General features: G+C 38.5%; 14 non-coding genes across 14 annotated transcripts; 9 read left to right on the forward strand and 5 right to left on the reverse strand.

Annotated features, from left to right (window-relative positions):
- The first annotated feature begins 6897 nt into the window (after positions 1–6897).
- On the forward strand, positions 6898–6970 carry trnak-cuu. The gene has a single exon. It is a non-coding gene; the product is annotated as a tRNA-Lys (tRNA).
- Positions 6971–9941: 2971 nt separating this feature from the next.
- Positions 9942–10013, reverse strand: trnae-cuc. The gene has a single exon. It is a non-coding gene; the product is annotated as a tRNA-Glu (tRNA).
- Positions 10014–10870: 857 nt separating this feature from the next.
- trnah-gug lies at positions 10871–10942 on the forward strand. Its single transcript has one exon. It is a non-coding gene; the product is annotated as a tRNA-His (tRNA).
- Positions 10943–12922: 1980 nt separating this feature from the next.
- trnak-cuu lies at positions 12923–12995 on the forward strand. The gene has a single exon. It is a non-coding gene; the product is annotated as a tRNA-Lys (tRNA).
- Positions 12996–13984: 989 nt separating this feature from the next.
- trnae-cuc lies at positions 13985–14056 on the reverse strand. Its single transcript has one exon. It is a non-coding gene; the product is annotated as a tRNA-Glu (tRNA).
- Positions 14057–14946: 890 nt separating this feature from the next.
- trnah-gug lies at positions 14947–15018 on the forward strand. The gene has a single exon. It is a non-coding gene; the product is annotated as a tRNA-His (tRNA).
- Positions 15019–16996: 1978 nt separating this feature from the next.
- Positions 16997–17069, forward strand: trnak-cuu. Its single transcript has one exon. It is a non-coding gene; the product is annotated as a tRNA-Lys (tRNA).
- A 987-nt stretch (positions 17070–18056) lies between these two features.
- Positions 18057–18128, reverse strand: trnae-cuc. Its single transcript has one exon. It is a non-coding gene; the product is annotated as a tRNA-Glu (tRNA).
- Positions 18129–19017: 889 nt separating this feature from the next.
- On the forward strand, positions 19018–19089 carry trnah-gug. Its single transcript has one exon. It is a non-coding gene; the product is annotated as a tRNA-His (tRNA).
- A 1978-nt stretch (positions 19090–21067) lies between these two features.
- trnak-cuu lies at positions 21068–21140 on the forward strand. Its single transcript has one exon. It is a non-coding gene; the product is annotated as a tRNA-Lys (tRNA).
- Positions 21141–22128: 988 nt separating this feature from the next.
- trnae-cuc lies at positions 22129–22200 on the reverse strand. Its single transcript has one exon. It is a non-coding gene; the product is annotated as a tRNA-Glu (tRNA).
- Positions 22201–23089: 889 nt separating this feature from the next.
- Positions 23090–23161, forward strand: trnah-gug. Its single transcript has one exon. It is a non-coding gene; the product is annotated as a tRNA-His (tRNA).
- Positions 23162–25140: 1979 nt separating this feature from the next.
- On the forward strand, positions 25141–25213 carry trnak-cuu. The gene has a single exon. It is a non-coding gene; the product is annotated as a tRNA-Lys (tRNA).
- A 1806-nt stretch (positions 25214–27019) lies between these two features.
- On the reverse strand, positions 27020–27092 carry trnar-ccu. Its single transcript has one exon. It is a non-coding gene; the product is annotated as a tRNA-Arg (tRNA).
- Between the last annotated feature and the right edge of the window lie 630 nt (positions 27093–27722).

A 27722-nucleotide genomic window follows, 5' to 3' on the forward strand; every position in this document is an offset into this window, starting at 1 on the left:
AACCTTGATAGAAAAAATGTACAGAAAAATGTACAGAAAAAACTTCGCCAAAAAGACTCCCCAAAAATAATTTTTAAGGTAATGTCCAAGCAGTACATTTACAAAGCAGTCTCGGTTATCAGGTATACTGCAACACAAGAGACCAAAACATTTCCAACTATGTATCCAAGGTAGCTCATCTTAGTAACATATGTATCCTACATGTTAGCACATTTTTAGTAACACTCAGGGGAAAGAAAGTATCCAAAAATTTCTTAACAAGATACGCTGATAATCACATGGCATAACCCATAGCACACAATGTAACAATCGTAAATAAAGTAGCAAAAAGCTAGATACAATGTGTCTATTCATATCTTACCATACTTGAACGGAAGGGAAAAGGGAAGCTGATCCTATCACTACTGAAAGTCACCCGCAGCTTTGCTATCTGAAAAAATGGATAAAAATATTAGATGATTTATATCACAGATAACATGCCATATTGAACTCCTCATTTAGCCCCCTAGGATGTTTAGATTTAAGTAACCAAATCCAGTAACATTCACGCTGCAAAAGCAATTTTTTGATCTCATATCCCTGTTTGTGCATCACCTTCTCAAGAATTTGCCAACTTAATTGAGAGACACGATGACCATGGTCAAAAAAATGTTTAGCCAGTAATGTTTCTTTCTTAAATCTCTCTTTACCAATACCCTTTTGCTCTTTTTTTGTATCAATAGCTACCGGCCGGTAGTTGCGTATAATGGATTTGTGTTCATTCAATCAGAGTTTTATGGCTCTACTGGTTTGTCCCACGTACACAAGCCCACATGGGCATTTGATTGAATAAATCACCTCCTTGCTGTCACAGGTAAAGTGCCCCGTAATAGCAACCCCCTATGTTTTCATACAGAAGGGGTAAAAGTATTTGTGAGCTGATAAAACCTAAGACCACCAAGGTAAAAAAAAAACACTGTCGCTCTATCGGAACGAAGTCCTTGTAGAAACTGCAGTCACTGCAGCGGTATAATCCCGGGGAATAGTGTTGCACATCCCCAGCAGGGGTCAAAGCTTGCTATTATGGGGCACTTTACCTGTGACAGCAAGGAGGTGATTTATTCAATCAAAAGCCCATGTGGGACAAACCAGTAGAGCCATAAAACTCCGATTGAATGAACACAAATCCATTATACGCAACTACCGGCCGGTAGCTATTGATACAAAGAAAGAGCAAAAGGGTATTGGTAAAGAGAGATTTAAGAAAGAAACATTACTGGCTAAACATTTTTTTGACAATGGTCATCGTGTCTCTCAATTAAGATGGCAAATTCTTGAGAAGGTGATGCACAAACAGGGATATGAGATCAAAAAATTGCTTTTGCAGCGTGAGTGTTGCTGGATTTGGTTACTTCAATCTAAACATCCTAGGGGGCTAAATGAGGAGTTCAATATGGCATATTATCTGTGATATAAATCATCTAATATTTTTATCCATTTTTTCAGATAGCAAAGCTGCGGGTGACTTTCAGCAGTGATAGGATCAGCTTCCCTTTTCCCTTCTGTTCAAGTAGGGCAAGATATGAATAGACACATTGTATCTAGCTTTTTGCTACTTTATTTACGATTGTTACATTGTGTGCTATGGGTTATGCCATGTGATTATCAGCGTATCTTGTTAAGAAATTTTTGGATACTTTCTTTCCCCTGAGTGTTACTAAAAATGTGCTAACATGTAGGATACATATGTTACTAAGATGAGCTACCTTGGATACATAGTTGGAAATGTTTTGGTCTCTTGTGTTGCAGTATACCTGATAACCGAGACTGCTTTGTAAATGTACTGCTTGGACATTACCTTAAAAATTATTTTTGTGGAGTCTTTTTGGCGAAGTTTTTTCTGTACATTTTTTCTGTACATTTTTTCTATCAAGGTTTTCTACAACTGATTTTATCCAGCTAAATAAATGAACTTTTATGGGACCTGCGGCTGCCAGTTGGACAGCCCTGAATTAGATACTAGTATAAATAGTTTATTTAAGTGTTTATAGGTTGATAGGAGGGTGTGTATCTATGTATGTACACTTGGCTTCATTTGAAAGGGTTGAACTTGATAGATTTGGTCTTTTATTTATTTATATAAATGTTTTATTTTAACTATACCTAGTTTACTTGGTACTCCATTGACTTTGACAAATTTTAAATCTTGCAATGTGTACTGCATGAGATAAGTATAGCAGCTATGGATTCCATGATTCCAAAATTGTGAAATAAGAACGTTTTCCCTGAAAAACTGTGAAATGCGAAAGTTTCATGAAAAAATCGTGAAATTCGAACGTTTTCATGAAAAAAAATAGGAAATTCGAACATTTTCACAGAAAAATCGTGCAGTCTGAATGTTTTCACTAAAAAATCAAGCTATTCGAATATTTTCACAAAAAAATCGAGCAATTAGATCTTTTTCACCAAAAAGAAATTGAGGAATTTGAACGATTTCACTAAAAAAAATTGCAGGAGATTCGCGAATTTATTCGGAGGTTGGCGAATATCGGAAATTCGCTGCAAATTCGTGCCAGGCAAATGTATTCGCCCATCACTCATAAGGACATGTCAGAGTCAGGAACTCTCTTATAGGAGAAGTTACCTATGTTCAATTTACATAGAAAGAGGTCACACTGAGGGAAATAGTCTAAAGCAGGGCTTTCCAACTGGCGGCCCGCAACCCCCCCTTCTTTGGCCCCCCAGATGCTGTGTCTGTTTACCATATGTAAAATTTAAAAGGTATCACTGTAGAGATAAACTGCACCCTGCATTGTTGAAACCTCAAATTCAGACTCTAATCCCCTGTATCACACCTGTGATCCCCCTGCATTGTTCTCACTTGTGACACAAGTGAGAACAATGTTCACGCCTGAGATCCAGACTGAAACTGCCCAGATTGTTCTCCTGTTCATACTTTATACAAAATGCTAATGGGCCACCAGCACTGTGTCACTGTATGTAGTACATATTAGACTGAGAGCTTTACTTGTCTCCTGCTCTGTTCTGCCGGAACTAGGGGCAGGCAGAGTAGGCGCCCACCTAGGGCGCAATCATGGGGGGGGCACACTTTTAAGGGGAATTTCCTTTCTTTCTTTTTTAAAACCTGATTTGCTTGGCCTTTCATAGTTTTTTAACTTTATAAACCCCCTGTTCCAAACAGAATCACTCCCCAGCTCCCTTTTGGCAGCTGCTGGCACAGGTACATATTTGTGGGCAATATCTTGGCTGCTACTGGCACAGGTAAACAGATGATATGATGGATATCTGGCTGCTACTGGCACAAGTACAAATATGGAGGCAATAGTGTGTATTTTTTGGCTGATGCTGGCACAGGTACAGATTGGGGCAATATAAGGGATTGGCTGCTGGCTCAGGTACATGGGGCAATATGGTGGCTGTTGGCACAGGTACACAGATGTTTGAGGGTAATATGATGGATTTTTGGCTACTGCTGGAACAGATGCAAATTGGGCAATATGATGGATTCTTTTGGTTGCCGTTGGCTTAGGTACAGACTGGGGTGAAAATATGATGCATTATTTGTCTTATGCTGGCACAGGTACAGATTGGGGCCTGGGGGCAATCTGGGGGATTGACTGCCATTGGCATAGGTACAAATGGAGGCAATATGATAGGTGCTGGCACAGGTACAGGGGGCTATATGACTGGTAAGGTGGGAAATGGTAATGCAGGACTGAGTGGGGGGGCACTGATTGAAGCCTTTCCTAAGGTGCAAAAATACCTTGGCTGGCCCTGCCTCCCTGTGTGTGCCATTCTCTGCTTGTCCAGTGCTGCTTGGGTGTGCCATTCTCAGTTTGCCCTATGCTACCTGTGGAATGTAAGCCTGTTAGGGGTTTGTTCTTGGGGTTTGTTAGCATTTAGAAATTGTTATTAAGGACCCCTACGGTGTTTAATCATGTGTTGGGGGGCTGTTGTATTATCCACAGGGGAGGATGAGGCATATGGATTGAAGGGTATGTTTTAACATGACTTCAATCTGCCTGCAGTGAGCACCAACCATTTGGTTTTTTGGTGTGCTACCACGGTTAATGTGGATATGATCTTAAAAGTTCCTGTGGTAATATGGTTGGGGTTTACAGTGGGTGTGCTTTAAAAGGGGAGCGGCCAACACTGACTTCCATTATCGCCCTTTATCCACATAGGCCAGTAAAATTTTGGCCCTCGGTACCACAGAACTTGGACAGCACTGGTCTAAAGGATATATAATGTAATTCTCCTACTGCACACCTGTAGTTCACCAATCCTGCAAGCTGGTGGTGCGTTCCTTCTGTTGACCCGGCCGGGTCCCTTAGCAACCGGTGTGTGTGCGGATCCGTTTCTTTTACACATTGGTTGCTAAAGGATATATAGGCATATTTTGATGAATGAGTGAGAAAGAAGAATAAGGACCGCACTAGCTCACCGTTTTCCCAACGATTCAGGTGCTCAGTCTCACAGTGTCCCCACTGTGGAAGTAGCAAAGATGCGAAGAAGCAGACGGTAGACGGCACTTCTGAAAATGGGGTTTATTGGAGTAACTGCTGATGACACCTTACGCGTTTCGGGAGTTATCCCTTAATCATAGGTAAGATATTTTGATGAAGACTTCAATTATGCTAAGAACTGATATGGGGGCATATTAATGTCATGTATTTTCTGTTTTCTCTTTCTTTTTCATCAATTGATATAGCTTGCCATGATCGTATAGTGGTTAGTACTCTATGTTGTGGCTGCAGCAACTCTGGTTCAAATCCGGGTCATGGCACATATTTTCCAAAAATACTTTCTCATGTCAGGTCTGTGTTGCTCTGGCATTGCAAAGGGTTGACACTGGAAACATTTGGTTTTACATTCACAAAAAGACCCTTAATTAGACACTTCTGTAGAGGGACTATGGAAGGGTGATATTTAGATCTGCCTTGGGAGACAATTTGGAGTCACACTAGTCGGGTAAGGAAGCAGTTCTTTAGATCTGTTGATCAAAAAGAAAAGTGCTGTGAAACTAGAACTGTAGGGGGGAAAGTTATAGGAAAATATGTTGATTATAGGAAAGGATCCATATCCTCTCTGTCAAAGGAGTTGCATCCTCATAACTCTTATAAGGATTATGAGGAGATCACATGCTTCCTAATGGTACCAAACAGGGCCAGCCTATACCCACCAGTTAAGAGGGATGATTCCTGGGGGACTGCTTCTTTTTATTACTAATCTTTCTATTCAGGCCTCGCCTGCTTGACTGCTAGGTTAATTTGAACCCTTGTAACCAGATTGCTAAAATTGTCAACTGAAGAGCTGCTGAACAAAAGGTAAAAAAACTGAAAAACCACAACTGGTTAGTTTCTGATTTCAATATGTAGAATGGGTAAATCAAGAAGCAGCAAAACACAGAATACCTGCTATTTAGTATTTATTGTGCATCCACACGACAGTTTCTGATTTAAGTACTTTGCAGTGAAAAGTTAGTAAATATACCCTGCCATAAGTAGTATGTGCATAAAGGATAAAGGATGACAAAAAAAGTCACTGTAAAAAAGTTTATATTAAAGGGATACTGTCACGGGAAAAAACATTTTTTTCAAAATGAATCAGTTAATAGTGCTGCTCCAGCAGAATTCTGCACTGAAATCCATTTCTCAAAAGAGCAAACAGATATTTTTATATTCAATTTTGAAATCTGACATGGGGCTAGACATATTGTCAATTTCCCAGCTGCCCCAAGTCATGTGACTTGTGCTCTGATAAACTCCAATCACTCTTTACTGCTGTACTGCAAAGTGGAGTGATATCACCCCTCCCTCCCCCCAGCAGCCAAACAAAAGAACAATGGGAAGGTAACCAGATAACAGCTCCCTAACACAAGATAACAGCTCCCTGGTAGATCTAAGAACAATACTCAATAGTAAAAACCCATGTCTCACTGAGACACATTCAGTTACATTGAGGAGGAAAAACAGCCTGCCAGAAATCATTTCTCTCCTAAAGTGCAGGCACAAGTCACATGACCAGGGGCAGCTGAGAAATTGAAAAAATGTCTAGCCCCATGTCAGATCGCCGGCGTCCAAGAATAGTCTCCAAGAATATTCGCCTGCATCCAAGAGTGGTCCAAAAACGAGATACCGGCACCTCCAATGGGAGCAGGAACCCTCAATTTTTTGATTGAAACTTAGCAGAAGCTGCTGCATTTCTCACCCTAGGCTTATACTCGAGTCAATAAGCTTTCCCAGTTTTTGGAGGTAAAATTAGGTACCTCGGCTTATACTCGGGAGGGCTTATACTCGAGTATAGATGGTACTTTCCTTTTAGTCACCCTTTTTCATGTTAAAAGAGTGCACATAAAGACTATTTAAACTGCCAGAAACAAATGCATTCTTTAGTCAAATATACCTTATTCCACTATTTGAAAGGAAACCATGTAAAGGTAAAATGATGCTACTGACATTAACAGAGCTTATACTCACCCCTCCCTCACTTTGTTCCAATTAAAAGTAAATCATTGTGGGAATCACAGCTCTGTTATTTATGAGAGGGCTCTTGACTGCCCACCACCCACAAAACTATGCAGGTCAATTAATTCTATCCAGCATATGGAATCCTAAAAAATGAGCAAACTGGCAATTTTGGCAGCTAAGTGGCAGATTATTTTCAGTGTCAATATAGATAAGGTTATGCACCAGGAATGTTAAAATATGTAGCCACTTCTACCCTTATTGAAACTGTGTTATGCAAATCCATAATGAATAAGGACCACTGCATTAAAATTTGTACTGATGATTTCAGATACTGTCAGCCTATTGTTATTATAATTAGCCCAGCTAAATGACTCATTTTAAAAAGAGATATCTATTTATGCCTTAAAGTAGAAGCCTGAGAACATCAGCCCGGCTAGCTCAGTCGGTAGAGCATGAGACTCTTAATCTCAGGGTCGTGGGTTCGAGCCCCACGTTGGGCGATGTTCTATTGTATCTTGAGTAAATAACACTTAGGCACTTTATTTAACAGCCATCTTTGCAAATCATTACCTTCACAACTTGACCAGATGAGTTTTGACCATCAATTGTTTGTGACAGAATTATTAGGACCTTTTAATTGAATCAACTCATAATGAATACATGATATTTTAGATACCTTTTAATTTGGTCACTAAAATTTTCATGGCATTAATGTGCAGTGAATTATAGCCATTTTTATGATGTATCTGCATCAGTATGTATATAAAAATGATTGATTTAGCTTGCAGATACATCATAAAAATGACATATTTTATGAAAGCAGCCAGGAGCCAGGTGGTTCATTGTTTATATAGGTGTAATTGGCACAGGTGATTGTAAGAATCCCATATGACGGGGGTGCACCAACCTCTAAAAACAGAGATTGCCAAAACAAATATATAGATTCTAGGAGGGGCAACAGGCACTTGTAAATTGTGTGTCAAATCAATTCAGTGTATTTTATTATGTGCAAATTGACTCAGCTCAGTTCCATGCTTATACAAACTCAGTCCCAATCAAGTGTATTTATGCCCAGCCCCTTTATATAAAAACCCACATTAGAACTGGCAAGAAACACTTAACATACCACAATTTGTGTCAATATAAATATTTTAAAAAAAACTACTTATCACTATATAGGCAGCAGATGTTCTCAGTCCATGTTTCCTCATTTCCCTCACAACTCAATTACCATATTGTTTATGAAACTTATTTAAATATGTCTGTTTACAAATTATATGCCCAAAAGATTTTGCGTTTGTAGACAGCAATATTTCTGTATTTGGTCATGTATCGACAAGGCGCCTAATGTGGAGGGCCAATATAAGTTATATAAGTTTCTTAAATCCTACTTGCCATTTAATGCAGCACCAATAAATGTATACATCACAGCATCCAAATCTGGACCAGCATACACAAATGTGGGTATACAAGCACTTCACAACTATTACTATCCACCAACCAAGTGCTATCTGCACCTATATAGTATGACTTGTGTGAAACGTCCTACTAACCTGATCTCAATACTTTTCCGCCTATTGTCCAAATTGTATCACTCATTGTGCGTTGAACCAGCAGAGGACACATGCAATGGAGTTCAGGAGTGAAGCAGTCTGGAGCAGGTGAGTGCAAGTATTAAGATCACGCTATTATGAGTTTTCCCACCACTTTTTTAGTAGTAGTTCAGATGAGTGAGTGTGACACTTTTTGACTCCTTTTGGCCTCTTGCTGTAGGTTTAATGAGTAACATGTTACACCAATTCAGTATAGTGGGTTTAAACCCCAACTTGGAAGTGCTAATGCCATGTACTTACTTGCTGCCATCTTTCAGCTACCAAGTTGTGTAGCTTATTGTGATTGTAGTGTGGTTAGTAGTCTGTGTTGCAGCCAAAACAATTATGGTTTAAATTCAGACAAAATAATCATCATACTAATGAATGACAAAAAAAATGTTTACTAAAACGAGATTGTTAGCAAAAATAACAAGTGCCATTTTAAAAAAAATAAATAAATAGATACCTAGAAATTATTTAAAATCATTTGTACCATTATGTACCAGAACAGCTTGGTCCTTCCTAGCTACACCACGTAATTTGTTCATCAAAACAACCGCATGCTGAACCCTCGCACTAGGGGAGCAGCACACTGTTCAGTTGTCGTTATCTTTATGAAAGATTACTCTGGTGCCTAAAAATAGAATTAACTATACAAAGGAAAAGTCACATTATTTATATCAAGACAAGATCAACATGTGGTAAAAAATAATGGATTTGAAGCAATTCTAAAAAGAGCTTGACAAGCTCCCAATCTTAGCTTCAGAACTATAGGCCAGTTAGTCTGATATCTGTGATAGAAAAGCTTTTTGAATGTTTTATGCATAACAGATCTTGGCAGACTTATTAAATTGCCTTTTATGAAGAAGCGAGCAGGGACTTTGACTCTGGGATGGCAGTGGATGTGATCTACTTAAACAATGCTAAAGCCTTTGCTAAAGCATTCTGTGGGTACTAAAGCAAATAAAAGTGCTGTCTTACATAAACTCAAGGGATAAAAACATAATTTTGCCTCTTTATATGTCTCTGGTAAGGCCTCACCTTGAGATTGCATTGCAGTTTTGGGCTCAAGTCCTTAAGAAGGATGCTTGACTGAATGGACATGATTACTCTTTATTAGAGTATTGTGTAGTGTATTAGAGTACATTATAGACAGATAGAAGGGAATAGTTTTCCTAATGAAAGGATCAACGCACCAGAGGCCATCCCTCTTGGCTATAGGAAGGGGGCAGTGGGGGGTTCTGCATGGTGAAGAAAATGAAGCTGTGGAATGCCCTGCCAGGTGATGTTATCATGGCAGATTCTGTTAATGCCTGTAAGAGGTGATTGGATGATTTATTGGACAATCATAATATCCAAGGCTAAAATCTACAGCTAGTATAGATAAATAGAGATAAATAGTTCATTGGAGTGTATATGGGTTGATATGAGAGTGTGTATGTATGTATGTACAGTATATACACTGGGATTCATTTGAAAGGGTTGAACTTGATGGATTTCGTCTTTTTTTCCTTTTTTTTTAACCCAACATAACAATGTAACTATATCAATGTATTATTTGAACTATAACTAGCTTACTTGTTAATCCATTGACCTTGAACTATTTTAGGTCTTGCAATGTGTCCTGCATGAAATGAATATAGCAGTTGTGGATTCCATTAGACAAGTCACTGTCCAGTCTGGACAGAGAGACAGCTTGAGAGAGGATGATAACGAGAGTTGCTTAGTGACTCAGGGGTGTAATTATGAAAAGTTGATTAGACAGTTCCCACAGATTGGCCAATCTGTGTGTTTCTTTCATGTTTGGATGATTGTTTAGCCTTCATTAAAGCCATTATTTCTATAACATACAAATGAAGACGGTGTTGTTAAAACATACTTCCCTGACCGGGAATCGAACCCTGGCCGCTGCGGTGAGAGCGCCGAATCCTAACCACTAGACCACCAGGGAGAGATGCTCTGTAGGGTTACATTAGAAATTGAAATTTCTAACGGGTTGGTTTCACAGCGACATTGTTTATCTTTTTGGAGCACAAAAACGTATTCAATGTACCTTGCCTCAAGTGCCACCTGCATTAGTCAATGCTCTTTCAAGAGGGGCATGTAGGCTTGGATGATTCCTTGAACAAGCATAATATCATAGGCTATTCTGATACTAAAATCTATAATTAGTATAGATAATGGTACTTATAGAATGTGTATGTGCAATGGGTTTCATTTGGAGGGGTTGAACTTGATGTACTTTTGTCTTTTTTAAGACCAACTTTATGCCACTGGGTGAATTGGTGAAATTCGAACATTTTCACGAAAAAATTGCACAATCCGAATGTTTTCACAAAAAAATCAAGCAATTTGAATATTTTCACACAAAAAAATCTAGCAATTCGAATGTTTTCACTTAAAAATCAAGCAATTTGAACGTTTTCACAAAAAAGAATCGAGGAATTCGAACTTTTTCACCAAAAAAAACAAAACGAAAAGTTTTCACTAAAAAAGAACTTTCGCGGGAGATTCGCGAATTTATTCGGCGGCTGGCGAAAATCGGAAATTCGCTGCAAATGTATTCGCCCATCACTCATAAGAACATGTCAGAGTCAGGAACTCTCTTAAAGGAGAAGTGACCTATGTCTGATTTACATAGAAGGAGGTCACACTGAGGGAAATAGTCTAAAGGATATATAGGCATATTTTGATGAAGAATTCAATTATGCTAAGAACTGAGAAATGTCACTATCCCTTTAACATGGGGGCATATTGATGTCATGTATTTTCTGTCTTCGCTAGCCTTTTCATCAAGTCATATAGCTCGCCGTGATCGTATAGTGGTTAGTACTCTGCGTTGTGGTCGCAGCAACCCCGGTTCGAATCCGGGTCACGGCACATATTTTCCAAAAATACTTTCTCATGTCAGGTCTGTGTTGCTCTGGCATTGCAAAGGGTTGACACTGGAAACATTTGGTTTTAAATTCACAAAAAGACCCTTAATTAGACACTTCTGTAGAGGGACTATGGAAGGGTGATATTTAGATCTGCCTTGGGAGACAATTTGGAGTCACACTAGTTGGGTAAGGAAGCAGTTCTTTAGATCTGTTGATCAAAAAGAAAAGTGCTGTGAAACTAGAACTGTAGGGGGGAAAGTTATAGGAAAATATGTTGATTATAGGAAAGGATCCATATCCTCTCTGTCAAAGGAGTTGCATCCTCATAACTCTTATAATGTTTATGAGGAGATCACATGCTTCCTAATGGTACCAAACAGGGCCAGCCTATACCCACCAGTTAAGAGGGATGATTCCTGGGGGACTGCTTCTTTTTATTACTAATCTTTCTATTCAGGCCTCGCCTGCTTGACTGCTAGGTTAATTTGAACCCTTGTAACCAGATTACTAAAACTGTCAACTGAAGAGCTGCTGAACAAAAGGCAAAAAAACAAATGAAAAACCACAACTGGTTAGTTTCTGATTTCAATATGTAGAATGGGTAAATCAAGAAGCAGCAAAACACAGAATACCTGCTATTTAGCATTCATTGTGCATCCACACGACAGTTTCTGATTTAAGTACTTTGCAGTGAAAAGTTAGTAAATATACCCTGCCATAAAAAGAGTGTGCATAAAGGTTGACAAAAAAAGTCACTGTAAAAAAGTTTATATTAAAGGGATACTGTCATGTGTATAAACATTTTTGTCAAAATGAATCAGTTAATAGTGCTGCTCCAGCAGAATTCTGCACTGAAATCCATTTCTCAAAAGAGCAAACAGATATTTTTATATTCAATTTTGAAATCTGACATGGGGCTAGACATATTGTCAATTTCCCAGCTGCCCCAAGTCATGTGACTTGTGCTCTGATAAACTCCAATCACTCTTTACTGCTGTACTGCAAATTGGAGTGATATCACCCCCTCCCTCCCCCCCAGCAGCCAAACAAAAGAACAATGGGAAGGTAACCAGATAACAGCTCCCTAACACAAGATAACAGCTCCCTGGTAGATCTAAGAATAGTAAAAACCCATGTCTCACTGAGACACATTCAGTTACATTGAGGAGGAAAAACAGCAGCCTGCCAGAAAGCATTTCTCTCCTAAAGTGCAGGCACAAGTCACGTGACATGGGGCAGCTGAGAAATTGACAAAATGTCTAGCCCCATGTCAGATCATCTCCAAGAATATTCGCCGGCATCCAAGAATGGTCGCCGGCATCCAAAAACGCGACGCCGGCACCTCCAATGGGAGCAGAAACCCTCAATTTTTTGATTGAAACTTAGCAGAAGCTGCTGCATTTCTCACCCTAGGCTTATACTCGAGTCAATAAGCTTTCCCAGTTTTTGGAGGTAAAATTAGGTACCTCGGCTTATACTCGGGATGGCTTATACTCGAGTATAGACGGTACCTTCCTGTAAAGGCAAAATGATGCTACTGACATTAACAGACCTTATACTCACCCCTCCCTCACTTTGTTCCAATTAAAAGTAATGCATTGTGGGAATCACAGCTCTGTTATTTATGAGAGGGCTCTTGACTGCCCACCACCCACAAAACTATGCAGGTCAATTAATTCTATCCAGCATATGGAATCCTAAAAAATGAGCAAACTGGCAATTTTGGCAGCTAAGTGGCTGATTATTTTCAGTGTCAATATAGATAAGGTTATGCACCAGGAATGTTAAAATATGCAGCCACTTCTACCCTTATTGAAACTGTGTTATGCAAATCCATAATGAATAAGGACCACTGCATTAAAATTTGTACTGATGATTTCAGATACTGTCAGCCTATTGTTATTATAATTAGCCCAGCTAAATGACTCATTTTAAAAAGAGATATCTATTTATGCCTTAAAGTAGAAGCCTGAGAACATCAGCCCGGCTAGCTCAGTCGGTAGAGCATGAGACTCTTAATCTCAGGGTCGTGGGTTCGAGCCCCACGTTGGGCGATGTTCTATTGTATCTTGAGTAAATAACACTTAGGCACTTTATTTAACAGCCATCTTTGCAAATCATTACCTTCACAACTTGACCAGATGAGTTTTGACCATCAATTATTTGTGACAGAAATATTAGGACCTTTTAATTGAATCAACTCATAATGAATACATGATATTTTAGATACCTTTTAATTTGGTCAGTAAAATATTCATGGCATTAATGTGCAGTGAATTATAGCCATTTTTATGATGTATCTGCATCACTATGTATATAAAAATGATTGATTTAGCTTGCAGATACATCATAAAAATGACATATTTTATGAAAGCAGCCAGGAGCCAGGTGGTTCATTGTTTATATAGGTGTAATTGGCACAGGTGATTGTAAGAATCCCATATGATGGGGGTGCACCAACCTCTAAAAACAGAGATTGCCAAAACAAATAAATAGATTCTAGGAGGGGCAATAGGCACTTGTAAATTCTAAAATCTACAGCTAGTATAGATAAATAGAGATAAATAGTTCATTGGAGTGTATATAGGTTGATATGAGAGTGTGTATGTATGTATGTATATACACTGGGATTCATTTGAAAGGGTTGAACTTGATGGATTTCGTCCTTTTTTTTTCTTTTTTTTTAACCCAACATAACAATGTAACTATATCAATGTATTATTTGAACTATAACTAGCTTACTTGTTAATCCATTGACCTTGAACTATTTTAGGTCTTGCAATGTGTCCTGCATGAAATGAATATAGCAGTTGTGGATTCCATTAGACAAGTCACTGTCCAGTCTGGACAGAGAGACAGCTTGAGAGAGGATGATAACGAGAGTTGCTTAGTGACTCAGGGGTGTAATTATGAAAAGTTGATTAGACAGTTCCCACAGATTGGCCAATCTGTGTGTTTCTTTCATGTTTGGATGATTGTTTAGCCTTCATTAAAGCCATTATTTCTATAACATACAAATGAAGACGGTGTTGTTAAAACATACTTCCCTGACCGGGAATCGAACCCGGGCCGCGGCGGTGAGAGCGCCGAATCCTAACCACTAGACCACCAGGGAGAGATGCTCTGTAGGGTTACATTAGAAATGGAAATTTCTAACGTGTTGGTTTCACAGCGACATTGTTTATCTTTTTGGAGCACAAAAACGTATTCAATGTACCTTGCCTCAAGTGCCACCTGCATTAGTCAATGCTCTTTCAAGAGGGGCATGTAGGCTTGGATGATTCCTTGAACAAGCATAATATCATAGGCTATTCTGATACTAAAATCTATAATTAGTATAGATAATGGTACTTATAGAATGTGTATGTGCAATGGGTTTCATTTGGAGGGGTTGAACTTGATGTACTTTTGTCTTTTTTAAGACCAACTTTATGCCACTGGGTGAACTGGTGAAATTCGAACGTTTTCATGAAAAAAATTAGGAAATTCGAACATTTTCACGGAAAAATCGTGCAATCCGAATGTTTTCACAAAAAAATCAAGCAATTTGAATATTTTCACACAAAAAAATCTAGCAATTCGAATGTTTTCACTTAAAAATCAAGCAATTTGAACGTTTTCACAAAAAAGAATCGAGGAATTCGAACTTTTTCACCAAAAAAAAAAAAAAAAAGTGAAGTTTTCACTAAAAAAAACTTTCGCGGGAGATTCGCGAAATTATTCGGCGGCTGGCGAAAATCGGAAATTCGCTGCAAATGTATTCGCCCATCACTCATAAGAACATGTCAGAGTCAGGAACTCTCTTAAAGGAGAAGTGACCTATGTCCGATTTACATAGAAGGAGGTCACACTGAGGGAAGTAGTCTAAAGGATATATAGGCATATTTTGATGAAGAATTCAATTATGCTAAGAACTGAGAAATGTCACTATCCCTTTAACATGGGGGCATATTGATGTCATGTATTTTCTGTCTTCGCTTGCCTTTTCATCAAGTGATATAGCTCGCCGTGATCGTATAGTGGTTAGTACTCTGCGTTGTGGCCGCAGCAACCCCGGTTCGAATCCGGGTCACGGCACATATTTTCCAAAAATACTTTCTCATGTCAGGTCTGTGTTGCTCTGGCATTGCAAAGGGTTGACACTGGAAACATTTGGTTTTACATTCACAAAAAGACCCTTAATTAGACACTTCTGTAGAGGGACTATGGAAGGGTGATATTTAGATCTGCCTTGGGAGACAATTTGGAGTCACACTAGTCGGGTAAGGAAGCAGTTCTTTAGATCTGTTGATCAAAAAGAAAAGTGCTGTGAAACTAGAACTGTAGGGGGGAAAGTTATAGGAAAATATGTTGATTATAGGAAAGGATCCATATCCTCTCTGTCAAAGGAGTTGCATCCTCATAACTCTTATAAGGATTATGAGGAGATCACATGCTTCCTAATGGTACCAAACAGGGCCAGCCTATACCCACCAGTTAAGAGGGATGATTCCTAGGGGACTGCTTCTTTTTATTACTAATCTTTCTATTCAGGCCTCGCCTGCTTGACTGCTAGGTTAATTTGAACCCTTGTAACCAGATTGCTAAAACTGTCAACTGAAGAGCTGCTGAACAAAAGGCAAAAAAAAAATGAAAAACCACAACTGGTTAGTTTCTGATTTCAATATGTAGAATGGGTTAACCAAGAAGCAGCAAAACACAGAATACCTGCTATTTAGCATTCATTGTGCATCCACACGACAGTTTCTGATTTAAGTACTTTGCAGTGAAAAGTTAGTAAATATACCCTGCCATAAAAAGAGTGTGCATAAAGGTTGACAAAAAAAGTCACTGTAAAAAAGTTTATATTAAAGGGATACTGTCATGTGTATAAACATTTTTGTCAAAATGAATCAGTTAATAGTGCTGCTCCAGCAGAATTCTGCACTGAAATCCATTTCTCAAAAGAGCAAACAGATATTTTTATATTCAATTTTGAAATCTGACATGGGGCTAGACATATTGTCAATTTCCCAGCTGCCCCAAGTCATGTGACTTGTGCTCTGATAAACTCCAATCACTCTTTACTGCTGTACTGCAAATTGGAGTGATATCACCCCCTCCCTCCCCCCAGCAGCCAAACAAAAGAACAATGGGAAGGTAACCAGATAACAGCTCCCTAACACAAGATAACAGCTCCCTGGTAGATCTAAGAATAGTAAAAACCCATGTCTCACTGAGACACATTCAGTTACATTGAGGAGGAAAAACAGCAGCCTGCCAGAAAGCATTTCTCTCCTAAAGTGCAGGCACAAGTCACGTGACATGGGGCAGCTGAGAAATTGACAAAATGTCTAGCCCCATGTCAGATCATCTCCAAGAATATTCGCCGGCATCCAAGAATGGTCGCCGGCATCCAAAAACGCGACGCCGGCACCTCCAATGGGAGCAGAAACCCTCAATTTTTTGATTGAAACTTAGCAGAAGCTGCTGCATTTCTCACCCTAGGCTTATACTCGAGTCAATAAGCTTTCCCAGTTTTTGGAGGTAAAATTAGGTACCTCGGCTTATACTCGGGATGGCTTATACTCGAGTATAGACGGTACCTTCCTGTAAAGGCAAAATGATGCTACTGACATTAACAGACCTTATACTCACCCCTCCCTCACTTTGTTCCAATTAAAAGTAATGCATTGTGGGAATCACAGCTCTGTTATTTATGAGAGGGCTCTTGACTGCCCACCACCCACAAAACTATGCAGGTCAATTAATTCTATCCAGCATATGGAATCCTAAAAAATGAGCAAACTGGCAATTTTGGCAGCTAAGTGGCTGATTATTTTCAGTGTCAATATAGATAAGGTTATGCACCAGGAATGTTAAAATATGCAGCCACTTCTACCCTTATTGAAACTGTGTTATGCAAATCCATAATGAATAAGGACCACTGCATTAAAATTTGTACTGATGATTTCAGATACTGTCAGCCTATTGTTATTATAATTAGCCCAGCTAAATGACTCATTTTAAAAAGAGATATCTATTTATGCCTTAAAGTAGAAGCCTGAGAACATCAGCCCGGCTAGCTCAGTCGGTAGAGCATGAGACTCTTAATCTCAGGGTCGTGGGTTCGAGCCCCACGTTGGGCGATGTTCTATTGTATCTTGAGTAAATAACACTTAGGCACTTTATTTAACAGCCATCTTTGCAAATCATTACCTTCACAACTTGACCAGATGAGTTTTGACCATCAATTATTTGTGACAGAAATATTAGGACCTTTTAATTGAATCAACTCATAATGAATACATGATATTTTAGATACCTTTTAATTTGGTCAGTAAAATATTCATGGCATTAATGTGCAGTGAATTATAGCCATTTTTATGATGTATCTGCATCACTATGTATATAAAAATGATTGATTTAGCTTGCAGATACATCATAAAAATGACATATTTTATGAAAGCAGCCAGGAGCCAGGTGGTTCATTGTTTATATAGGTGTAATTGGCACAGGTGATTGTAAGAATCCCATATGATGGGGGTGCACCAACCTCTAAAAACAGAGATTGCCAAAACAAATAAATAGATTCTAGGAGGGGCAATAGGCACTTGTAAATTCTAAAATCTACAGCTAGTATAGATAAATAGAGATAAATAGTTCATTGGAGTGTATATAGGTTGATATGAGAGTGTGTATGTATGTATGTATATACACTGGGATTCATTTGAAAGGGTTGAACTTGATGGATTTCGCTTTTTTTTTCTTTTTTTTTAACCCAACATAACAATGTAACTATATCAATGTATTATTTGAACTATAACTAGCTTACTTGTTAATCCATTGACCTTGAACTATTTTAGGTCTTGCAATGTGTCCTGCATGAAATGAATATAGCAGTTGTGGATTCCATTAGACAAGTCACTGTCCAGTCTGGACAGAGAGACAGCTTGAGAGAGGATGATAACGAGAGTTGCTTAGTGACTCAGGGGTGTAATTATGAAAAGTTGATTAGACAGTTCCCACAGATTGGCCAATCTGTGTGTTTCTTTCATGTTTGGATGATTGTTTAGCCTTCATTAAAGCCATTATTTCTATAACATACAAATGAAGACGGTGTTGTTAAAACATACTTCCCTGACCGGGAATCGAACCCGGGCCGCGGCGGTGAGAGCGCCGAATCCTAACCACTAGACCACCAGGGAGAGATGCTCTGTAGGGTTACATTAGAAATTGAAATTTCTAACGTGTTGGTTTCACAGCGACATTGTTTATCTTTTTGGAGCACAAAAACGTATTCAATGTACCTTGCCTCAAGTGCCACCTGCATTAGTCAATGCTCTTTCAAGAGGGGCATGTAGGCTTGGATGATTCCTTGAACAAGCATAATATCATAGGCTATTCTGATACTAAAATCTATAATTAGTATAGATAATGGTACTTATAGAATGTGTATGTGCAATGGGTTTCATTTGGAGGGGTTGAACTTGATGTACTTTTGTCTTTTTTAAGACCAACTTTATGCCACTGGGTGAACTGGTGAAATTCGAACGTTTTCATGAAAAAAATTAGGAAATTCGAACATTTTCACGGAAAAATCGTGCAATCCGAATGTTTTCACAAAAAAATCAAGCAATTTGAATATTTTCACACAAAAAAATCTAGCAATTCGAATGTTTTCACTTAAAAATCAAGCAATTTGAACGTTTTCACAAAAAAGAATCGAGGAATTCGAACTTTTTCACCAAAAAAAAAAAATAAAGTGAAGTTTTCACTAAAAAAAACTTTCGCGGGAGATTCGCGAATTTATTCGGCGGCTGGCGAAAATCGGAAATTCGCTGCAAATGTATTCGCCCATCACTCATAAGAACATGTCAGAGTCAGGAACTCTCTTAAAGGAGAAGTGACCTATGTCCGATTTACATAGAAGGAGGTCACACTGAGGGAAGTAGTCTAAAGGATATATAGGCATATTTTGATGAAGAATTCAATTATGCTAAGAACTGAGAAATGTCACTATCCCTTTAACATGGGGGCATATTGATGTCATGTATTTTCTGTCTTCGCTTGCCTTTTCATCAAGTGATATAGCTCGCCGTGATCGTATAGTGGTTAGTACTCTGCGTTGTGGCCGCAGCAACCCCGGTTCGAATCCGGGTCACGGCACATATTTTCCAAAAATACTTTCTCATGTCAGGTCTGTGTTGCTCTGGCATTGCAAAGGGTTGACACTGGAAACATTTGGTTTTACATTCACAAAAAGACCCTTAATTAGACACTTCTGTAGAGGGACTATGGAAGGGTGATATTTAGATCTGCCTTGGGAGACAATTTGGAGTCACACTAGTCGGGTAAGGAAGCAGTTCTTTAGATCTGTTGATCAAAAAGAAAAGTGCTGTGAAACTAGAACTGTAGGGGGGAAAGTTATAGGAAAATATGTTGATTATAGGAAAGGATCCATATCCTCTCTGTCAAAGGAGTTGCATCCTCATAACTCTTATAAGGATTATGAGGAGATCACATGCTTCCTAATGGTACCAAACAGGGCCAGCCTATACCCACCAGTTAAGAGGGATGATTCCTGGGGACTGCTTCTTTTTATTACTAATCTTTCTATTCAGGCCTCGCCTGCTTGACTGCTAGGTTAATTTGAACCCTTGTAACCAGATTGCTAAAACTGTCAACTGAAGAGCTGCTGAACAAAAGGCAAAAAAAAAATGAAAAACCACAACTGGTTAGTTTCTGATTTCAATATGTAGAATGGGTTAACCAAGAAGCAGCAAAACACAGAATACCTGCTATTTAGCATTCATTGTGCATCCACACGACAGTTTCTGATTTAAGTACTTTGCAGTGAAAAGTTAGTAAATATACCCTGCCATAAAAAGAGTGTGCATAAAGGTTGACAAAAAAAGTCACTGTAAAAAAGTTTATATTAAAGGGATACTGTCATGGGAAAAAACATTTTTGTCAAAATGAATCAGTTAATAGTGCTGCTCCAGCAGAATTCTGCACTGAAATCCATTTCTCAAAAGAGCAAACAGATATTTTTATATTCAATTTTGAAATCTGACATGGGGCTAGACATATTGTCAATTTCCCAGCTGCCCCAAGTCATGTGACTTGTGCTCTGATAAACTCCAATCACTCTTTACTGCTGTACTGCAAATTGGAGTGATATCACCCCCTCCCTCCCCCCCAGCAGCCAAACAAAAGAACAATGGGAAGGTAACCAGATAACAGCTCCCTAACACAAGATAACAGCTCCCTGGTAGATCTAAGAATAGTAAAAACCCATGTCTCACTGAGACACATTCAGTTACATTGAGGAGGAAAAACAGCAGCCTGCCAGAAAGCATTTCTCTCCTAAAGTGCAGGCACAAGTCACGTGACATGGGGCAGCTGAGAAATTGACAAAATGTCTAGCCCCATGTCAGATCATCTCCAAGAATATTCGCCGGCATCCAAGAATGGTCGCCGGCATCCAAAAACGCGACGCCGGCACCTCCAATGGGAGCAGAAACCCTCAATTTTTTGATTGAAACTTAGCAGAAGCTGCTGCATTTCTCACCCTAGGCTTATACTCGAGTCAATAAGCTTTCCCAGTTTTTGGAGGTAAAATTAGGTACCTCGGCTTATACTCGGGATGGCTTATACTCGAGTATAGACGGTACCTTCCTGTAAAGGCAAAATGATGCTACTGACATTAACAGACCTTATACTCACCCCTCCCTCACTTTGTTCCAATTAAAAGTAATGCATTGTGGGAATCACAGCTCTGTTATTTATGAGAGGGCTCTTGACTGCCCACCACCCACAAAACTATGCAGGTCAATTAATTCTATCCAGCATATGGAATCCTAAAAAATGAGCAAACTGGCAATTTTGGCAGCTAAGTGGCTGATTATTTTCAGTGTCAATATAGATAAGGTTATGCACCAGGAATGTTAAAATATGCAGCCACTTCTACCCTTATTGAAACTGTGTTATGCAAATCCATAATGAATAAGGACCACTGCATTAAAATTTGTACTGATGATTTCAGATACTGTCAGCCTATTGTTATTATAATTAGCCCAGCTAAATGACTCATTTTAAAAAGAGATATCTATTTATGCCTTAAAGTAGAAGCCTGAGAACATCAGCCCGGCTAGCTCAGTCGGTAGAGCATGAGACTCTTAATCTCAGGGTCGTGGGTTCGAGCCCCACGTTGGGCGATGTTCTATTGTATCTTGAGTAAATAACACTTAGGCACTTTATTTAACAGCCATCTTTGCAAATCATTACCTTCACAACTTGACCAGATGAGTTTTGACCATCAATTATTTGTGACAGAAATATTAGGACCTTTTAATTGAATCAACTCATAATGAATACATGATATTTTAGATACCTTTTAATTTGGTCAGTAAAATATTCATGGCATTAATGTGCAGTGAATTATAGCCATTTTTATGATGTATCTGCATCACTATGTATATAAAAATGATTGATTTAGCTTGCAGATACATCATAAAAATGACATATTTTATGAAAGCAGCCAGGAGCCAGGTGGTTCATTGTTTATATAGGTGTAATTGGCACAGGTGATTGTAAGAATCCCATATGATGGGGGTGCACCAACCTCTAAAAACAGAGATTGCCAAAACAAATAAATAGATTCTAGGAGGGGCAATAGGCACTTGTAAATTCTAAAATCTACAGCTAGTATAGATAAATAGAGATAAATAGTTCATTGGAGTGTATATAGGTTGATATGAGAGTGTGTATGTATGTATGTATATACACTGGGATTCATTTGAAAGGGTTGAACTTGATGGATTTCGTCTTTTTTTTTCTTTTTTTTTAACCCAACATAACAATGTAACTATATCAATGTATTATTTGAACTATAACTAGCTTACTTGTTAATCCATTGACCTTGAACTATTTTAGGTCTTGCAATGTGTCCTGCATGAAATGAATATAGCAGTTGTGGATTCCATTAGACAAGTCACTGTCCAGTCTGGACAGAGAGACAGCTTGAGAGAGGATGATAACGAGAGTTGCTTAGTGACTCAGGGGTGTAATTATGAAAAGTTGATTAGACAGTTCCCACAGATTGGCCAATCTGTGTGTTTCTTTCATGTTTGGATGATTGTTTAGCCTTCATTAAAGCCATTATTTCTATAACATACAAATGAAGACGGTGTTGTTAAAACATACTTCCCTGACCGGGAATCGAACCCGGGCCGCGGCGGTGAGAGCGCCGAATCCTAACCACTAGACCACCAGGGAGAGATGCTCTGTAGGGTTACATTAGAAATTGAAATTTCTAACGTGTTGGTTTCACAGCGACATTGTTTATCTTTTTGGAGCACAAAAACGTATTCAATGTACCTTGCCTCAAGTGCCACCTGCATTAGTCAATGCTCTTTCAAGAGGGGCATGTAGGCTTGGATGATTCCTTGAACAAGCATAATATCATAGGCTATTCTGATACTAAAATCTATAATTAGTATAGATAATGGTACTTATAGAATGTGTATGTGCAATGGGTTTCATTTGGAGGGGTTGAACTTGATGTACTTTTGTCTTTTTTAAGACCAACTTTATGCCACTGGGTGAACTGGTGAAATTCGAACGTTTTCATGAAAAAAATTAGGAAATTCGAACATTTTCACGGAAAAATCGTGCAATCCGAATGTTTTCACAAAAAAATCAAGCAATTTGAATATTTTCACACAAAAAAATCTAGCAATTCGAATGTTTTCACTTAAAAATCAAGCAATTTGAACGTTTTCACAAAAAAGAATCGAGGAATTCGAACTTTTTCACCAAAAAAAAAAAATAAAGTGAAGTTTTCACTAAAAAAAACTTTCGCGGGAGATTCGCGAATTTATTCGGCGGCTGGCGAAAATCGGAAATTCGCTGCAAATGTATTCGCCCATCACTCATAAGAACATGTCAGAGTCAGGAACTCTCTTAAAGGAGAAGTGACCTATGTCCGATTTACATAGAAGGAGGTCACACTGAGGGAAGTAGTCTAAAGGATATATAGGCATATTTTGATGAAGAATTCAATTATGCTAAGAACTGAGAAATGTCACTATCCCTTTAACATGGGGGCATATTGATGTCATGTATTTTCTGTCTTCGCTTGCCTTTTCATCAAGTGATATAGCTCGCCGTGATCGTATAGTGGTTAGTACTCTGCGTTGTGGCCGCAGCAACCCCGGTTCGAATCCGGGTCACGGCACATATTTTCCAAAAATACTTTCTCATGTCAGGTCTGTGTTGCTCTGGCATTGCAAAGGGTTGACACTGGAAACATTTGGTTTTACATTCACAAAAAGACCCTTAATTAGACACTTCTGTAGAGGGACTATGGAAGGGTGATATTTAGATCTGCCTTGGGAGACAATTTGGAGTCACACTAGTCGGGTAAGGAAGCAGTTCTTTAGATCTGTTGATCAAAAAGAAAAGTGCTGTGAAACTAGAACTGTAGGGGGGAAAGTTATAGGAAAATATGTTGATTATAGGAAAGGATCCATATCCTCTCTGTCAAAGGAGTTGCATCCTCATAACTCTTATAAGGATTATGAGGAGATCACATGCTTCCTAATGGTACCAAACAGGGCCAGCCTATACCCACCAGTTAAGAGGGATGATTCCTGGGGGACTGCTTCTTTTTATTACTAATCTTTCTATTCAGGCCTCGCCTGCTTGACTGCTAGGTTAATTTGAACCCTTGTAACCAGATTGCTAAAACTGTCAACTGAAGAGCTGCTGAACAAAAGGCAAAAAAAAAATGAAAAACCACAACTGGTTAGTTTCTGATTTCAATATGTAGAATGGGTTAACCAAGAAGCAGCAAAACACAGAATACCTGCTATTTAGCATTCATTGTGCATCCACACGACAGTTTCTGATTTAAGTACTTTGCAGTGAAAAGTTAGTAAATATACCCTGCCATAAAAAGAGTGTGCATAAAGGTTGACAAAAAAAGTCACTGTAAAAAAGTTTATATTAAAGGGATACTGTCATGGGAAAAAACATTTTTGTCAAAATGAATCAGTTAATAGTGCTGCTCCAGCAGAATTCTGCACTGAAATCCATTTCTCAAAAGAGCAAACAGATATTTTTATATTCAATTTTGAAATCTGACATGGGGCTAGACATATTGTCAATTTCCCAGCTGCCCCAAGTCATGTGACTTGTGCTCTGATAAACTCCAATCACTCTTTACTGCTGTACTGCAAATTGGAGTGATATCACCCCCTCCCTCCCCCCCAGCAGCCAAACAAAAGAACAATGGGAAGGTAACCAGATAACAGCTCCCTAACACAAGATAACAGCTCCCTGGTAGATCTAAGAATAGTAAAAACCCATGTCTCACTGAGACACATTCAGTTACATTGAGGAGGAAAAACAGCAGCCTGCCAGAAAGCATTTCTCTCCTAAAGTGCAGGCACAAGTCACGTGACATGGGGCAGCTGAGAAATTGACAAAATGTCTAGCCCCATGTCAGATCATCTCCAAGAATATTCGCCGGCATCCAAGAATGGTCGCCGGCATCCAAAAACGCGACGCCGGCACCTCCAATGGGAGCAGAAACCCTCAATTTTTTGATTGAAACTTAGCAGAAGCTGCTGCATTTCTCACCCTAGGCTTATACTCGAGTCAATAAGCTTTCCCAGTTTTTGGAGGTAAAATTAGGTACCTCGGCTTATACTCGGGATGGCTTATACTCGAGTATAGACGGTACCTTCCTGTAAAGGCAAAATGATGCTACTGACATTAACAGACCTTATACTCACCCCTCCCTCACTTTGTTCCAATTAAAAGTAATGCATTGTGGGAATCACAGCTCTGTTATTTATGAGAGGGCTCTTGACTGCCCACCACCCACAAAACTATGCAGGTCAATTAATTCTATCCAGCATATGGAATCCTAAAAAATGAGCAAACTGGCAATTTTGGCAGCTAAGTGGCTGATTATTTTCAGTGTCAATATAGATAAGGTTATGCACCAGGAATGTTAAAATATGCAGCCACTTCTACCCTTATTGAAACTGTGTTATGCAAATCCATAATGAATAAGGACCACTGCATTAAAATTTGTACTGATGATTTCAGATACTGTCAGCCTATTGTTATTATAATTAGCCCAGCTAAATGACTCATTTTAAAAAGAGATATCTATTTATGCCTTAAAGTAGAAGCCTGAGAACATCAGCCCGGCTAGCTCAGTCGGTAGAGCATGAGACTCTTAATCTCAGGGTCGTGGGTTCGAGCCCCACGTTGGGCGATGTTCTATTGTATCTTGAGTAAATAACACTTAGGCACTTTATTTAACAGCCATCTTTGCAAATCATTACCTTCACAACTTGACCAGATGAGTTTTGACCATCAATTATTTGTGACAGAAATATTAGGACCTTTTAATTGAATCAACTCATAATGAATACATGATATTTTAGATACCTTTTAATTTGGTCAGTAAAATATTCATGGCATTAATGTGCAGTGAATTATAGCCATTTTTATGATGTATCTGCATCACTATGTATATAAAAATGATTGATTTAGCTTGCAGATACATCATAAAAATGACATATTTTATGAAAGCAGCCAGGAGCCAGGTGGTTCATTGTTTATATAGGTGTAATTGGCACAGGTGATTGTAAGAATCCCATATGATGGGGGTGCACCAACCTCTAAAAACAGAGATTGCCAAAACAAATAAATAGATTCTAGGAGGGGCAATAGGCACTTGTAAATTGCGTCAAAAATCCCCTTTTCGTGGGAAATTTGCGAATTTTGCGGTGAAGCAAAACAGGTCAAATTCGGCCATCACTACTTAAAGCCATTATTTCTATAAAATACAAATGATGACAGTGCTGTTAAAAGTTCTTTGTATTTTATAGAAATAATGGCTTTATGATGACAGTGCTGTTAAAAGTTCTTTCATTGACCGGGAATTGAACCAAGGCCATGGCAGTGAGAGTGTTGCATCCTAACCACTAGACAACCAGGGACAAATACTTTACATTAGTTTTTGAGATTTCTAACATATTAGTTTTACAGTTATATGGTTTACCTTTTTGGAGCACAAAAACTTGCTGAATGGACCTTGCCTCAAGTGCCACCTGCATTAGTCAATGCTCTTTCAAGAGGGGCATGTAGGCTTGGATGATTCCTTGAACAAGCATAATATCATAGGCTATTCTGATACTAAAACCTATAATTAGTATAGATATTGGTACGTATAGTTCATGTGAACGTATGGAGGGGTTGGTGTGAGTGTGTATGTGCAGTGGGTTTCATTTGGAGGGGTTGAACTTGATGTACTTTTGACTTTTTTAAACCAACTTTATGATATTGGGCAATGTAAAAAGGGTTTTTTTTTTCACATTTTTAATGCTGTTTGCATTCAAAGCAAGTCAGTTGCATGAGCTTTTTAGAGAAAAGTTGTCCTGTCTTTATTAAACTTAGAGCAAACTGGCAATACTTGAAATGCAAACATATTATTAAGATTTTAGAGGCAAAATATTTGTGTGCATTTCTACATAAAACAGGATGTATGAAATAGTTTTAAAAAATGTTTTATTATACCTTCAGTTTAAGAACTTTGTTTTTCATCACTAAGCCTCGATTAAACAATTGGATCTTAACATATTTCAGGCAGTAGAAGATTGCACAAAGCGATCAGTTTTAATGAGACAGCTATTTAATTTCAAAACATTTCATGGAAATAAGAAGCACAGAAAATATAAAAATGAAAAATCAAAATCCAAAAACCTCTAAAGATGAGACAATGGTGTAGGACAGAGTAACTACAACAACAAATCTCAAAGCCCTTGATGACAGATGTGCAGGAGGTTCATAGATCCTATAGATTCAGCTAAGTATTGTTATGTTTTAAGTAAAGCAGGTGATGAAAATAATGCATTTGAAGACATACTAAGAAGAACTTTACAAGTTGGCCTTAAACAACCACATTTTAGCTAATAAATCATTGCTTTTTTTACCCTTGTTTTTTGCAGTGCTAAAGTTTCACAAGCTTTTGAGATTTGCAAGAAACCCTACAACTAATGAAAAATCATCCCACAAGCACCCCAGATGGGACTCGAACCCACAATCCCTGGATTAGGAGGCCAGTGCCTTATCCATTAGGCCACTGGGGCACATGCCAGCTTTTTCATAATGTTATCTTATATGTTTGTTGTGTCCCTTTAACTGAATCCTATCACAAAATTTCCACCTCAATTTACAAACATTTACTTAATAGAAATACAATCAAATCAGATCATTGACTTGATTGTAATTGACTTTCTATTAGCAAGTGGCAAACATAAAATCTGTGTTTTAAAGATGCAGCTCTTTCTCTCTAGCCATCAGCAAGGCTGAAAAAATCCAAGGGAAAGTAAAAATTGTCATGTAGAGGAAAATGTCATGGATTGCATAATTCAGTGCTGTCCAACTTCTTTGGCACAAAGAGACAGAATTTTTATGGCTTACATGAGTGAGAGCTGATAATAGAAGCAAGTGCTGACCACTCCATACCTCCCAATATTTTGGAAGTAAAAAGAGGGACAAAATTTTTATTTCCGCACGTAGCGCAGCAATTTTTTGACCACACCCCTTTCTGTGGCCACACCCCCTAATTACCATGTTTGTTTTACAAAATTTGGCAGGTTATGAAAGATTGAAAATATTTCTCCTTATCTAAAGTGTGTTTTTGTGTCTCAAAATTGTTACAAAGTATCTTATTTGCACCTGTTAGCTGTTCTGGGCTCTCTGCTAAAAGCCAATTA

Source organism: Xenopus laevis, chromosome 3S (assembly GCF_017654675.1).
Source record: "Xenopus laevis strain J_2021 chromosome 3S, Xenopus_laevis_v10.1, whole genome shotgun sequence".
NCBI lineage: Eukaryota > Metazoa > Chordata > Amphibia > Anura > Pipidae > Xenopus > Xenopus laevis.